At 35.6% G+C, this 16,725-nt stretch overlaps 1 protein-coding gene across 4 annotated transcripts in view; it reads right to left on the bottom strand.

Annotated features, from left to right (window-relative positions):
* Positions 1–16,725, bottom strand: part of Magi2 (membrane associated guanylate kinase, WW and PDZ domain containing 2) — a 1,314,737-nt gene that overhangs the window by 436,142 nt on the left and 861,870 nt on the right. The window lies entirely within an intron of this gene.

The raw sequence follows: 16,725 nt of genomic DNA, 5'->3' as shown, positions 1-16,725 counted from the left end.
ATGAAATCTGCAGTGATATGTTACAGCAGTGACAGAAACCTAATGAAACAGAATAAAAACTAAAACAGATACATAAGAGAAACGATGACATTTACGGAGGACAAACCCAACAACCCCAACAAGTAAATGTATAGTTCTAGAATGACAAAAAAGAACAGCATGGGAGGAAATAATCTGCTGTACGTAATAGAAAAAAAATTGACCCGAATTAAAGAAGTACTCAAGCCTGCACTGAATCTGAAGCCAGATGAGTAAAACATACAGACCCCCAGAAACATCTTGATGAAATTTCCATTTGACAGTGTGAAAAGGTAGTATTAGCAGCTTTCTCATTGAAGAAACAAGATTACTCACAAAGAGAAAACGAAGAGAAGAACATAGGACCTTTCATCTGTCACACTCTATGTTTAAACTCAGTATGGTAACATCTAGGTCTAGATGAGTACAGTAACCCAAGAGCCTAACTCTATCCAGATATCTATCATTCATCCGTGTGGGCAAAGAAAGTAATTCTCAAACATGCAGAGTTCAGAATGTGAATTACCTATGTGTCTTATCTGTTCACAGCAGTGGGGGCATTATTCCAGCCATATCCTGATAATGGAATAGGACACAGATCTCAAAAAAGAAGAAGAGGAAAATAAAAAGTAAGAAGAAAAAGAAATTCTGCAAAACACAAGTAAATGTAAATGGTGGATAATTTCATTGCCCGAAATTTGTTACGTATCAAAGACAGGTTTTTGAAAGAGGAGAAAAATTTTACATGGAAAACCTTGTAATAGCATGGGTTCTGCACCTTTATCTTGGGAGAATTCAGGTTTTGGAGGATGGAGAAAAGGTCAGACATAAAGACATTCTAAAGGTCTAAAGATGAGAAACATTAGGGAGGGAGGTGGGAGATAATTTTAAAGGCTTCTTTCTCTTAGGATGGGATTATTGGGCAAACATTTTGGTCAAGGTGTAGGTCTAACTGTATAATGGATATATTTTTAAAGTATCCCCTAAGGAATTTTTTTTGTCTATATTATTTATGGTTTTCTTTTCCAGTTAGATTTTCTTTTTTAAAAATATTTTTTGATTTTGATGAACCTTTATTTTATTCATTTATTTATATGTGGTGCTGAGGATCAAAGCCAGTGCCTCACACATGCTAGGCAAGTGCTCTACCACTGAGCCACAACTCCCGTCCCCGTCCAGTTAGAATTTCTGCCATTAAGAACAGACCATGAGCCTTACATGCCAAGGAAGAATAGAGCAGATATAACCTAGAAAAAGGAGAAATCCTTAGGATAAATGAGAAGAAAATATGCTTCAGAAGCTCCCCTAAAGGGACCGTTGAACCCTGACACAGCAAGGAGAGCACAACAGAGATTCAGAGGGATGGGACTAGAAAAAGAGGCAACGTGGGGTGACTCTGCAATTGTGTGGGAAATCACCTGCTATGAAAATTAAAGTACATACACATATGCAAATGTACATATACTTTGACTCAGTTATTATACTTTGAGGACATATCCTCTAGAAATAAAGGCATTGTTGTATAAGAATATCTATATAATAATATTTATTATAGTATTGTTTGTAGTAACAAAACCCTAGAAATGGTATGAATGTCTTTTAAAAAATATGATCAATTAAAATGTGTTTATCATTACTATGGAAAACTATGTGTTTTAAAAACAATGTGAGTCAGATCTATATCCACTGACCCAAAAAGGTGCTTATAATGACTCTTTTAAAGAGTAATTCAATGCATATTATTAATCCTATTTTTCTAAATAAGCCAACACCAAAGTCCCTAATTTTAAATTGACTTACAGAACATGAAAGTAGTGGGAATGATGTACAACAGACTGTCGATTATGATTACTTTAGGATACTAAAATTGGACAGCGATGGGAGAAGTTTTCTTGAATATGTCTTTGCATATATTGGTACTTATTGTTATAACTATGAAAATAAGTAAAGATAACAAACAAGTAAATTGAAGCAGCAGTTCCTTAGGTCATTTTTTTCCTTATCTACATTAATCAAAGAGAGCAATATTAAATTATCTTTTAGAAATTAGGAAACAAAAGAATACTATATAAGCTTTGATTGCCTTGCCCTTATAAAGGGGGGAAGTTATGAAAATATTATGGATGTTAGTGTTGTAGTCTCCCTGATTCTGCATAGAGAGTCTAACTTTGTAAGTTGTGTAGGAAAGAAGCAGCACAAGGAAGTAGTATCATTCTCATTAAATTCTCTTTGCTGCAATATGTGGAACACACTGTGGTATGTAAGTGGAATATACTGAAACCTCATGTTGCAATGAAAAGTTACAATGCAAGGTCAAGCTGATGCACTGATTCAGAGTTCACTTAACAATATTTATTAAGTATTCCACTGGTGCCAGGCACTGAGGATAGAAGAGTGAACAAGGGAGGCATGATTCTTGCTTTGATGAAATTCAAATGAAGTCATGTGTAGTCTTCATATAATCTTATATCTTCATCCAATTTTAAGTGTGATGAGAGCTACTGAAAAAGTAAAGACGGAGTCTTACACATGGGTATTCACCTAATCTTACACAGTCAAGGAAAGCCTCTTTTCCAAAGGCTATTAAATCTGGGACTTCTTTCAGAAGGAAGTAAGGGAGAAATTGATAAACAGGGGTTGGATCAGGCAAGGCCTTACTCATATGGTCTCAGGATTTGGAACTGTATCCCAAAAGCAATGAGAAGGTATTGATAACGATCTAGGAGAAGACAAAATTGGATTTTCATTTTCTAAAAATATCCCCTCAACTGAGTGGGAACTTGAGGGTGGCAAGAGTGGGCTTATAGGCCAGCAGTGGGTTATTTTTGTGTGCTTCAGATTGAAAAATAAAAAAAAAATGGTGTTGTAGCTTGAGAATGGGAAAAAGCTGATTGATAAAATATTTGGAGTGTAGAATTTTGTTTGATTTCCAAAAAAGAAAAAAAAATAGACTAATAAGGAGAAAGGAAAAGTCCTGGTAACCCTGGTGGGAGGCAAAGTAATTCTCTGAGGGATGGAACGTGAGAGGAGCAGCAGGACTCTGTGGGTGAGGGAGGACAATGGGCATGGTTCTGGACATGCTGAGTGACAGGCCCCTGCCAATCCTGCAATGGAGATGTCAAATCAGAGAGTTCTTGGCTGGAGAGGATCAACTCCAAAGACAACAGCAGATGGCTGGATTATATTATAATTTAAGCCATGAGTAAATGAATTTGCCAAGAGAAACGGTGTGAGAAGTGAAGACAAGATTCCCTAGAGCAGCTGTCTGAAGAACTCCAACCTTTAAGAGTCACTGTAAGGAGGAACTGGCAAAATGTTGATGAGGAAAGCAGCTGTGGCATTAATAAGAAAACCAGCTGACTGTGGTGCCATAGAAACCATGCAAAGGAGCAGAAAGCAATTGGCTTTGGACAAAGATTTGGAACAGTCCAGAAAGACAAAGATATAAAATAGGTAGAAAATTAACATGAAGGTCATTGGTGACATTAGCTACCTGCTATGGAAGTGTTTGCGGTAGAGTGATGGGTGATGCCAGATTGGAATGGGTTAAAGAATGATGAAAAGAAAATACAGAATATGCTGATGGAGAATTCATTCAAGAGGGTTGGATATAAACAAATCAACTTTTCCCTACCATTGTATAATACTATTAAATTCTTGAGGGAAATGTCAGGCATCTCTTGAAAAAAAAAAAGCCTCGTCTTTGAAGAAGTTATGTCAGAGATTAGTAAGCAAAGTGCTCCTTGTTTAACCCATTTATCATTCATTTCTTTATTCTTAATCAATCATTACATGAGCATCCATGAGCTAAACTCCTATGATGTGCAAGATATTTGAAAAGGGCTATTATAATGGGGGAGTGAAATTTTTTTTGTATCAGGCTCTGATGAGTGGGGTTGAGAGGGAAGCAGTAAGTAGCACCTGTCTCCTCCACCTGAACAAAGTAAGACTGTAAAATGAGGTAGGCAAATGGAAGACCATGACCTTCCCACATTTAGTATTCATAAAGACTAATCTAGGAATATAGTTATAGTGAGAGTCAAGGGCTGATGGTAAAACCCAGAATCAGTCTAATTTATCTATTGGCAGTGCTGAACCAGGGAAAGCCTTCCACGTAGCGGCAGAACCTGTTCCCAGAAGAGCAAAACAGAGCATTTAAAGGAAGAAAAAGAGGAGTCGAGCCAAGCAGGCCTAGATAATTCTTCCAAGCAGTATCAATCAGATAAGACACTCCATCAGGCCTGGGCAGTGAATCAAGGGGCCAGGGGAGTTAAATACAGTAACATTCCTGGGAACCATGCGTAGTGGAACCATGAGCAGAAGCAAGAGAAACTAAGATAGTTTTCAGAGGAACTGCAATGTTAAGCAGAGAAGGATTTTTAGTCTTATAGTTCTTACATTACTGGGAAATGTCAAAAATTAATTAGTTTTATAAACATTTATTGGGAGCTTACTAAATGAAAGGTCAGGCTCTAGGCTAAGCAATACTCAAAGACGAGTGTGATCGAGAGCACACGTAATGCTTTGCTAAGGTTGTCAACATATACCACAGACTAAGTGGCTTGTAACAGATATTTATTGTCTCATGGAACTGGAATTGAGGAGTTCTGCATCAAAGTGTTGGCAGGGCCAGCTCCTTCTGGAGACTGGCAAAGGATCTATTTCAAGCTTCTCCCAGCTTATGATAGTTCCTCGGTTTGTGGAAGCATTATTTCAGTCCTCATATGGTATTCTCCCAGTGTCTGCATCCCAACGTCCCCTTTTAATAAGGACACCAGTCACATGGGAACACAGGTATGCTCTACTACAGTAATGGCCTCATCTTAACTAAAATGTCTACAATAATCCTATTTCCAAATAAAGTCACATTCTGAGAGACTGGAGGTTTAGACTTCAACATGAATTTTAGAGGGACACCATATAACTTATAAAATAGTCTATCAAATGGGTTCATCTTAAAAGCCACTGGATTAATATTTACCATCTTTGGGACTATAAGTTACTGTTTCATGCTATATTTGTTACCCTACTTAATAAGGACAATGAAATGAATTTTCCTGCATTTTGGATAATATAATTGTCTTTCTTTTTTGTATTTGGTTTAAATGTTGTAAAAATCAGGTTGGGCATTGCATGAGTGGTTAAAAAGTTAACCATTAAGAACAGAAGGGACTTTCAATAATAAAGGGAGAGAAACAACCTGAACTTGCATCCCAACCACAGGAGCCTGTGTTGCCCATTCTTCTTAGGACCTCCAGCCCCGTGTAGTTTGCACTGGAATATATGCATGCAAACACACTGTCACACCTAGGACACGTGTGGCAGATCCAAGGTCTATTTAGAATCCTTGAACTATTTAGATTCTGACTAAAGAAGTCAAATAATCCATGCTTGTTTTCCTTTTAGAACAATGTGAAGGTATTTCTTATTTAGAAGGTGGTCATTGTCCTTTATGACAAGATGCATTTCTCAGTGTGGTTTTATTGCAAAATTTAAAATTTTATCCATATTCTTTGGATATAGAAAATGTAACTTTTCCTTAAAATGCTTGCAGTCAAAGTGAGCACATTATCAAACAGAAGCATTTTTGAGCATTCCACATTGCTTTTTTTTATGTTGCTTAGTTATATTACAATCTAGAGCAAGGAGATTTTTGCACTAACAATAGAAACAAAGAATATTTCAATAAAGAAGGAACACCTCTTTTAAAGAATGGCAATGATGGAAAAAACTTCTCTGGGACCAGGATTATTAAATCTCTAAGAAATTCCACAGAAACATTGAGGCACAAAAGAGACATTTGAGATGTAAAGTCTTATAAACAAGGACCTATGAATCTAGGTTTTACTGCTCTTTCACTGTTGAGAAGATTTAACAAATAGAATTCCTTTCATCTTGACTACCCTAAGTGTTTTGCTGAATTTAGTAAATATGGTTTCCCTCTTTCCATAAGAATTCAGAAGACCTCAAAAATCTGTACATAGAACAAAGGATGAAAAGCTTTTTAATTCAGAGAGAGTAAAATGTACACATTTTTTGCATTCAGTTCAGATCTTATAACTTTTCTAGCTCTGGTCCAGTCTAAGATTTTGGTATTATAAAAATTTACATAGTATCTATACCTTTGCTTACATGTTTCGTGTTCTACCATATCTCAAGTATAAGACAAAGGATAAATCAGAATGCAATGATTTTGAATGTTCTCACCATTTCTATAAAAAATAACCAAAACTAAGATAAAACACTTCAAGAAGAAGAACATCCATTTTGGATGTTATCCATATTTTATTTTGACATGGTTTATGCACACAGTTAATGTAAAGATTTCTGTAACTGCCACCCTTGGAAATAAGGGGAAGTAATGGAGGATTTTTTAAGCTAGATAGAAATTGATTTCTTTGACTGTCATAAAATTTGAATTTCCAAAATTGATTTTCCTCTTTGTGAGAGAGAACGCTTTGATTTTTATTTTTAATGGCTATGTGACAGATTTTAATAAATTCCATTTTTTTCTCTCTTTCTCTTCATATTAGTTCTTTGGAAGTAAATATGGCTGAAGAATATTTAAGTTGAGAAGAAGAGGAGTAAGGGACATATTTGTAGTGATAAAGAGAATAAGGTTGATTTGAGATTAAAACTTTATTTCCTTCTTCTTTAGCAATTTTGTGATAGCAACAAATATTCTCTACAAGAAGCAGGAGAACATAATTACTAACTGGTGTCAGACCACCTGGGTTTGAATCTGTCCTTCACAGTGTGATACTGAGCAAGTTATTTACTCACTCTGTGTGTGCCCCAGTTTCCTTAACTGTACAATGGAGACAATAAACTTACCTACCTCCAAGATTTAGATGTGACATGTACATAAAGTGCTAAGAACAGTAAACTACCAGAATATGGTAAGTGTTCAGTAAATGTTATATATTATTATCATAACTACTAAATACATCGAGTAGTTAAATCAGTGTAGCCATTCAAATTATTTCTACCTAGAGAAACAAGTAACACAATCAATTTTCTATGATTGTTAGGATATTGGGTGTTTTCAAAAAGTAATGCAAGTGCCGAAAAAAACGAATACAGAAAGGAGCTTTTCTTCCCAATTAAGACATGCAATGGGGTTATGCAATTTAAAGGAGGAAAAAAATAAATATTCTTAGAAACCACACATTTCCCTTTATATTCTCTATTATTTCCTGTCAAGTTTTGCATTTGCTTTTTCTGGGCACTAGGGGATGCTACTAGGCTATGAACTTGGCATCACTTTGGCATCTTTGAGGGTACTGATTTAAAGCAGAATCAGAGGCTTCACTCCCTAATCTTATTTTAGCTGAAGGCTTACTCTCTTCCTATACCTCTGGGAGCAGTCTTGACTATGAATCTGCTTGCAAGTGATGGCTCTCCATTTTGGTATCTGCTCCATTGTGATACTGGCCACAGTGTGGGAATGGTGAGGACTGAAGATTTTGCTACAATTTCTTGCAAACCTGATAATCCTATCAAAAGTGTGCTCATTACGTCGATCTAAGGTATTATTCTCCACTGTGGCGAGAATACTGTTCACTGATGGGAGCTGGAGTGCTTAACTAGAATTTGAACCATAGGCCCTTGTAAATGGATGAACACTTCAGGATTGATATTTGGACAAGAGAAAAATATTATTGTAATAACTTTTATAATTATTGAGTATTTAGTATTTTATTTCTAGTATAATTTGTTTCTAATCTTATGTAATTAATTTTTTATCACGGCCATGTGATAGATTATGTCCTGTAGTGAAAAGTGGAAGATACTGTCTTTAGAAATGAAGTTGTCATGTAGCAGCTTACCTGAATTCTACATAACCAGTTGACCAAAAGAAGTCAAGATTATAGAATATTGCTCAGAAAGAACTCCTACCAAATTTCCTTTCTTTGCCTAAACCTTCTAAAACAAGAAGAGGAATTGTGAGTGCTAAATATATATTCACATTGTATGACTGGTGGCTTTTTGCTCATCACCTAAAAAATACTTTTTTTTGATGTAATAGAATATGCATGTCATACATAATTCTAAAGTACAAAGAGAAATACAATGCAAATCAGGTTTCCCTCCTCAGTGCTCCAGTCATCCACATAATTCTGGTCCTTCATAGTTTTTTCTCTATGCACATTGACTAGTAATGTTTAATTGGTAGTTTTTGACGTTTAAGTGCTCCAGAAGTGGTTCTAAGTCCTAAAAGAATTCATTACAAATTCCTACCTTTAAGATATGAGCATATGGAGAAGTGGTTTTTAAATCCTATGGAATATGTAAAAACGCATGAACACTTGTATTTTTGAAATGCTTACTAATATTTCCCTCTATTTTTGAGGCCAAGAAGAAAACACAAGTCTAGAATAAAATATTAGAATTCAGGGAATATCGTGCAATGATTTACCATGGTTCTGCTTTTAGAAATGTTATATAATCTGAGAAAACAGAAATCCCCAATCCTGGGAGGAAATGATTTTTTATCATTTATAAGTAAATTAGATCTCATCTACTCAGGCACAAGCCAGGGAAACGTGAATGAATAAGAAAGTGTATTTAATGCTTCAAAATTGTATTTCATCTATATTTAAAACCCACAATTGGTTGCAAATTGTGTGAAGGACTAAAAATATGGAAAATTATGAAAAAAGAAAATTCAAGGTCTATGAGTAGAAGATGACAAGGGAAAATATTTCCTGAGATATAAAAAGAAGTTAATTGAAAAGAATCAATGAAAAAGATCTGTAGAGGAAATGATTTTCCATTAACTGAGGAGGAGAGCTGCCTTAATTACTATAGTTTCTTCCTTCTACAATATTTAATTTTTAACACTTTAATAAATGTAGACTGGAATAATAGCCATAATAATCCTTACAGCTCTAAAATTGTATATGCCTTGTGATTTTCATCCTGTAATGAATTCTAAATATATCTATAATACAAAAACAAGCCACCCAAATCCTCTACAATCTCTGGGGTGAGAATGACTTATACACATGTTGAAAATATTCAAGGATCATAGCAAGATACGAAATAAAATACGGGTTATACACATACAATATGTCTTGGCCTTGATTTCAAATTTCTGAAAAAAGAAAAGGAAAATAGTACTATATAAAACACAATGCCAACTTCTGAAGCTTCAAAGGACTAGAAGAGAAAAGGAAGACAACTTTACTTAATTTTCATCTCGATTTTTCAAGTGCTTTCTTTCTTTTTTCTTTTCTTATCTTTTTTCTTTTGTTTTTTTTTTTAATGAAAGTAAGAAATCAGGAGGGAGAAAGGTGCAAAAATTTACCAACAATGGAGCCAGGTAAAAGGAACAGGTGCTCAGAGAGTCCTTATCCAGAGACTTCTTGCCCTCTCTAGACAGAGAGGCCAGCCCCAAGTCAGAAGTAGTTGAAGCCTTCTTTTTTTTTTTTTTGTTTGTGGTGCTCACACTAAAATCCAGGTCTTTGCACATGGTAGGCAGGGGCTTAGAGCCACCTTGGACAACAGAGTTGGTGGATTTCATACTAAGAATCATGATCACTTCTCTGAGATGATGTACGACATAAGAAATGCAGAGATAGGCAAAAATGAGACTGAGAGAGAGTAGCTGGTTGTGATGTGAGAAAAGGGCTCTAAAAAGTCCTGGTAAGCCCAAAGGCATCTCAACAATCCCACTGGTTCACAGCCTTTCTCTAAGTGCTGCCTGAATGGAGGACATTTCCCTGGTCTTTCTTGTTCTGCATTCTTCCATCATGTGGCAAATCTCTGTCACACAAAAATTTATATAAACCCTCAGAAATGGAAAAGCACTTTACTTAGAGGTTGAGTGCAAACTCCAGAAAATGCTGAATCTGTTTGAGGGTTTGAAGACATTCGCATAAAGGGATCACCTTCAGTCTGATTGAAAAGTGAGTCCGCCTTGATTTAGAATGGCACTCCTGAAACTCATGATGTCATATCTTCATGGTATTTACAATTACTACTATAGTTCATAGCCACAACTCTATAAAGTGATCATCCTATTACTTTGTAATTATATCTGCCTTCTCAGATTATTTTACCTTAGGGCAGTGTAAACTTTGATGTGATCCTTTTAAGAAAAGATGAAATGGTCCTTATTTTTAAATGGAATATCTAATTTTAGAAGGTTAGTTTAAAAATAGTCCTAGAATTTTTCCCATCCAATGGAGACATAAAACCACAACAGCATTTAGAAACAAGATCATAAAATTAATTATCCTCTCCCCCTACAAAATATTCAAGATTTGGGTGCTTACACAAATCGCAGTCTCTGTGAACTCACACAAAAATGAGCAGGGAATAGGCGTGGGGGCGGTTTCAGAGTGGGGCATTATTCACAGGAAAACAGCGAGATTCACTACGGAGGACATAATTCTTCTGTCAGTGACAGGATCTCATTCACAGGACCAGGACTGATGGTGCATGCACAGTCAGCGTGCCAAGCAGCACAGGACCTGGATGTGGGTCCCTAATGGTGAACTGAGATCATTGCTGAGGACACTCGGGGATCACATAAGGGGCACTCTGTTTGCTCTCTGGGAGATGCAGTTCATTTGCACTAATTGCGGGTTTGGGGGCCTGGAGAAGGCAGCTCTGTGTGCACATACTGTATTCCCTTTGTTGGCGAAGGTAGCTCTCACGGGGCCCTGTTCCTCCTGGCATTGTGTGTGTGTGTGTTAACAGAGAGATTTAACTGCTTTTAAAATAGATGTGCATTTCTAATTCTTTGTACAAGGCTTACTAATAGCTGACGAGGGGAAGCTACAAGATAATAGTGAATTACTTTCCGGAAAAGTTTAGCAGATAACTCATGAAATGAAAGAAATCCAAAAAAAAAAAAAAAAAAGCCTAACCCCATTACTATGGTTTATAGGACTTTGCTTTTCTGAAGAAGAGGCCAATGTTTTTTTTTAAAAAAAGAATAAAATTCTCTCTGCTTATCTATTAACCATCTGTTTTCAATATTTTCAAAGTTAGGAAGATTAGATGATTTCCTGGCTAAGAATATATATTTTAAAATACACTTTTGCATATTTTTCTTTAGTTATTCAACTGTCAAGAGTGCAGGATCAAATTTAGGCAACACTGCAGTGAAGATACTGAATGGTGTAAAATGAGCATTTAAAAAAATCCAGTGTTGATACAGTATGTCTTTAACATTCTCTAGAAGTTAGTTGTAATTGACTAAAATTTAAAGATTTACTAAGTACTTGAAGTATTTAAAGATACATGCTAATCACTGAAACAAGTAAAAGCAAAAGAAATTCTTGTCCAGACATTTCTTAAAATGTCTGTAGGATGCGAGACATTCATGTGTTCAAAAGTTACCTGTGAGTTCCAGGCTAAATAATACCTTCCAAATGAATGAAAAATGTGAATGATATTAGAGAGATGATCAGCTTTGGCTTTTCATCATGGGAGTCAAAAACTAAATTCCTAGAGAACATAAAAAAAATCCACTGGATTTTGAATAGAAAAAGAGAAGGTACAGATGTGTGTGGCATATGTACAAGAGAAGAAAGTTTATTCAGGGAATTGATGGGCAAGAAAGCAAAGAGAGATGTTCTAGTCAAATGCAGGGTCCCTAGGTAGATGTCCAGAGTCTGAACTAGTAGAAACAGAAGCTCATTCAGATTTTGAGAATTATAATTGCTTGAGTGAATGGGGATTGAAGAAGCCTTACTTGATGAGGGATAAAAGGCAATTTGACAGGGAAGGAGCTGGAGGCATCAGCCAGGGAATTGCGATCCACAAATGGGTTAGCAAGGCAGTCCTTTGAGATGGGGCAGTGATATTTGGAAGAAAAAGGTGAAAGCGAAGAATCTAGTGATCATTTATGTATGATAACAAAATATGAGTCTGGGGGAGAGAAGATCAAAGATAATTCTGAGTTATCTGGGTAAAAGAAGAATTAGAGAAATGACATAAAGGATTTTGTAAACAGGTTTGCTTGCTTTGTGGGATAAGAGTTTAAGTGAAATGTGTTGAATTTCAGCTGCTTCCATGGGCAGTAGTTACAAACATGGCTTGAAGCATAGGAGGGTAAGTAAATCTGGGCTAAAGCTAAATCCACAGTATTTGGTGTCAACTATTTACCTAACAAGGTAAACAGAAAGATAAAGATATATAAGTACAGGTGAGGCTAATGTCAGGGAAGGTTTCCTGGGGGTATGAATTTAAAACATCAGTTTAAAGACAGCATCGTCATCCTTGCAAGCATAAGATTTAACACCCCTGCCATGAACTCAGTGAAAGACAAATCTAGAATACAATGCAGACTGCATGCACTGGACTTCAGAGTTGTGACTTATGGAGGTCAGAAGTCACTTTGTCCTCAGCATGGGTAACATTTCAGAGAGGTGTGTCAGGGGACAAATTCAGGTATTAGTGAGTTTAAGTCTCAGCTCTGCCATTAAACAAACTCTTACCCTATTTTAGTACTTTAATGTAAGTTTTAGTATCTCATTTATAAAATAAGGATTTTATTTATTCAGGGATTAGCATTAACATGTGTTCTATATGCATGACCCACTCCTTGCATTCATTAAAGGAGAGTTGTCATTATTATTTATTTTTATAATTTTTATTATTGGCAATGACAGAACTACATTTCTATGAGAATTATATTGATTTGTATCACGAAGGCGGTATATGAAAGAAAAGCAAATATTCAGATCTGAGACTCTGAAAAATCACTATTATGTGGTATTCCTAGGTACTATGGGCTAAATCCACATGTATGATATAATTCTGAGCCAAAAGAGAGAGCTCTACACAAAGTTAGTATTCTCATGAGAATTTTCACTGGTAGAGGTTTAAGTGTGAACAATAGCTAAAAGGGGAAAAGATGGGAAAAAAAAACAGGTAAGAAATGAAACCTGAAGAATCTTTTAAAAACCTTTATTCACACAGAACAATTAATTTACTTTGTAAAGTATATAAGTACCCAAATACAGGTAGTTTTGATGTTTATATAATATAGAATAAAAAATTAAAAACTAGGAATTTTTATATGCATAGAAGGAAATAAGTCCACTTGTAAATGATTTCTAGAAATGAAATTTTGGTGCATAGAAATTTATAATGCCACTTTTAAAGATGTACAGGTAAAATAGTGTTCATGTGTCTATATCACAAAGAGAACATTTTTCGTGTGTGTTTGGTTTTACAAGACTCAGGATAGCACAGAGGCAAGAAACAGGTTCAGAACCCAGGCTTCCTGTATATTAATTCTAGTGACCAGGCAAATTATCTATTTAACTATAGTGTACTTTATTTTTTAATCAGTAAACAAATGTCCAGTTAATATAATTGTTAGGATAATTAAAGAAACTAATACCTATAATGAAGTCAGGTATTCCTATCACATAGTAAGCATCCAAATGAATTTAATCATTGTCTTATTTATTACTATTATTGACCATATGAGACAGAATGGGAGACCTCCCATAGGCAGACAGGATAAAGCCTTCAGAGAAAAGAAGGAGGGAATGAGACCATGCCATCCCAGAAGGAGACATCAGGCCTGAAAAACATCTGTCATTACCCCTGACAGCTTCAACCACACCACCTCCTCCTTAGCTAGAACACCCTGTCATTGCTACTGACAGTTTCAACCACATTGCTCTTCCTTACTACTCCTACTGCTAGCCCTAGCAACAGCTGACCACCAGATTTACCCTGACCCGAAAAACTTCCTTTCCTGGATGGATGTGCCAAATCACAAGGTTGGGTCAGTCCTCTTAATTATGAAAATAAGGGTTTACATTTATGCACTTCTAATTGGCTTATTAAGCTGGGAGCTGGAAGAGCATGATTGGTTCCTCATTCCACCAGTCACCTTCACTGGGTCATAAAATGTGCCTTTAAAAACCCCTAGACAACAGATACCCATTAGCATCCGTGACTTAGAACTCCTCCCTCTTTGGAAGTTCTGCTTTCTTCCTATCACTTTAATAAATCCTGTTACCTTGTTCTCATTCCATGTCTGTGGATTTCATTCCTTGAAGTGGCAAGACAAAGAACCCATCCATCCATACTCCGTGTTGCATTACTTTTATAATGGATTAAGCTTACCCCAATAAGCTTCTCTCATTTTTTGTGCCTCACTGATTATAATATTAATATTCTGAATTAAGATTTGATATTATTATTATCGTCAACATAAGGCAGTGTTAACTAAAATAGAAGCAATGGTTTTTCTCATTATTCTTTGAAATATTCGTAGCTGGTGAATGTGCATGGGAAGAAGATAAAAAGCAAGACTAAGACTGCTAAATAAATGCAATGAAGTCCAAATGGTGAAATGTTGGAAAATGGGTATGAGAGGAGGCCAAGGAAATTTCTAAAGTCTTTATTGGATGAACAAAGAAAAACAAAGGCATTTCAAAGATGGGAATTATCAAAAGATTTTTAATAAGGGATGGTGGGCCAATTTTCTGGTTTGGGACTGTTCTTTCCATCTTTTAACACTGGCCTAATTAATAGACCTCTCAACTTACATAGCAGGGAAGAAAAAGGGAGTAAAAAGGCCATGTGCCCAGCCAGGCTTACAGACTCTCTGTTAGTGGAATCTGTCGACTGTCTAGTTGTTCTCTACCATCTTCAAGCTGAGGGGTCTAGTCATATGGCTGTGGCTGACCAGGAGGAATTCAATTTGGTTCATTTTCTTTGGGACCCACAAAACCACCTACCCATAAAAATACCTCATTTCACTCCTAATGTATTATTTAAAGGGAATAGTATATTTTTTTAGATTTAATATATCCCTAATTGATAGGAAACAGACAGATGCTGTGGTGGGAACATGAGTTTAAGGCAATAATTCTATAAACTGGGCTCACTGTGCTGACCCCTGCATGTTTTTTTTTTTTTTTTTTTTTTAAGAAAGCAAGTTATCTGCAGCCTCGCCTGACTTCAGTTGGCAGGATATGCTACATTCAGCAAACATCCTGTTATCTGAAGAAGTGTAGGCCAAAATGCTGTTAGAAGAACACAAATTACCCTTTGAGTAAGGTGTAGGGAGAGCTCAAGGGGAGGCCTTTGTGACCTTTATACAGAGCAGACTCCAGAACTCAGGGATATAAAGATATTCCCCCCTAACCATAAAAGCTAAGAGTAGGTTCCAATTTGAACTGGTCAGCATGGGCCAAAGTGACCTAGAGTTGTCACGTATAGTGGGGACTTGAAAGTCGGATGTTGTCCTGCTGTCAGTCAGAAAATTCCCTGGGACCCCCATTAAAACTGGAGGGCAGGAGGGGCATGCCATCCTTCTCTTCACTGAGAGGATCTGCTCCATACCTGGAGAGTGTCACTCATGCCTGTTATTCTGAGAGACAAATCTGAAATCTTTCAGCCTGATCTTAAGAACTGAAGACTAGGAGACTTCTGTGACTCCCTCAGATTTGCACAACAGGCCCCTGCCCCATAACACAATTAAATAACTTCCTAGTTTAAGAAACTGGATTCAAGAATACTTTTATTTCATTTACCTAGCACAAATTGAAAATGAAATAGAAATCATCAAGGATTCTATATTTTGTTTTTGACCAAAAGGTGTTAACCAGCAAGAAATTCTGTAAATGTTCTCTGATCTCTAACTTCTACTTCTTTTATGGATACTTCTTTAACTTAGTTATTTTACTTCTCAACACCAGAGATCAATAAAGAAAACTGTGTATTATGTATGAAAATTCATTTTATTCATATCATGAAAAGCAAATATTTTCACACAGATACTTGCAAATCAAAAAAGGAATGTGTTTCACTGCTTGAAGATTGTTTAGTAGACAAGTTACATTAATTACTGATGGTGATTTTTTAGCATTTGTATCTAGAAACTCATGATTGCTATAGCCAGAGAATACAGTTTTACCTGGGCATACTAATTGAGAAAGTTGTCCTGAGTCATCAAGATGAAACTACTTTTTATGGTTTTTTTAACTTAATAGGCTCAGATGAGATTTGGTCTCCTATTTTGCCTTATGCTTAATGAAGAACACTCTTTACAGCTATTTTGGAAAAGGAAGATCAAAAGTCAGTTTACGAAGCTTTACTTTGATAAAAAATAACTGAGCATGAAAATTCAAATACTCTTGTCAGTAGAAAAGCAGTACAGTGAAAAATAAAAACATAGACATCAAAGTAGTAGCAGGAAATATCTTATAATAATGCCTCAAGGTGCATGTGCTAACATTTTTTTTAAGAGCTTGAACACATACTTAGAATTTCAATGTCCACTGATATGCCATATTAAAAAATTAATAGGTAAAGCTAGCATTTTGAAAACTTACTACAAGAGGCTAACAGAATGCTATAGTTTTTGTAATAATTATGAATATTATTAAAAATAATTTTGTGCTCTATTAATACTAAATATAAACATAAAAAACAAATGCATAACCAAAATTCAAAGAATAGATTTAATATTAATTTAAAGCACCTCAAAATTTTATATAATCATGTGATTTGGAAAACCTTCTAAGAGGTTTAAGCCATTTTCTATATTGTCATTAATATTGTATAAGGGAAACCAAAAATTAAAAGAAGTTGAATGAAAATGACAAAAATAAAGTAAGTTGGATATAAGAATCATCTTCCCTCTATACTGTACCATTGGTCTACGAGTCTATTTTGGTGCCAACATCATTTTTGTTACCATAGCTCTGTAGTATAGTTTAAAGT

Source organism: Marmota monax, unplaced genomic scaffold, assembly GCF_021218885.2.
Source record: "Marmota monax isolate L192 unplaced genomic scaffold, Marmota_monax_Labrador192_F-V1.1 WCK01_AAM20220418_F8-fsc00065, whole genome shotgun sequence".
In the NCBI taxonomy this organism is placed as follows: domain Eukaryota; kingdom Metazoa; phylum Chordata; class Mammalia; order Rodentia; family Sciuridae; genus Marmota; species Marmota monax.
The sequence above is the reverse complement of the archived record's forward strand: the minus strand, read 5'-3'. Positions and strand labels throughout refer to the sequence as shown.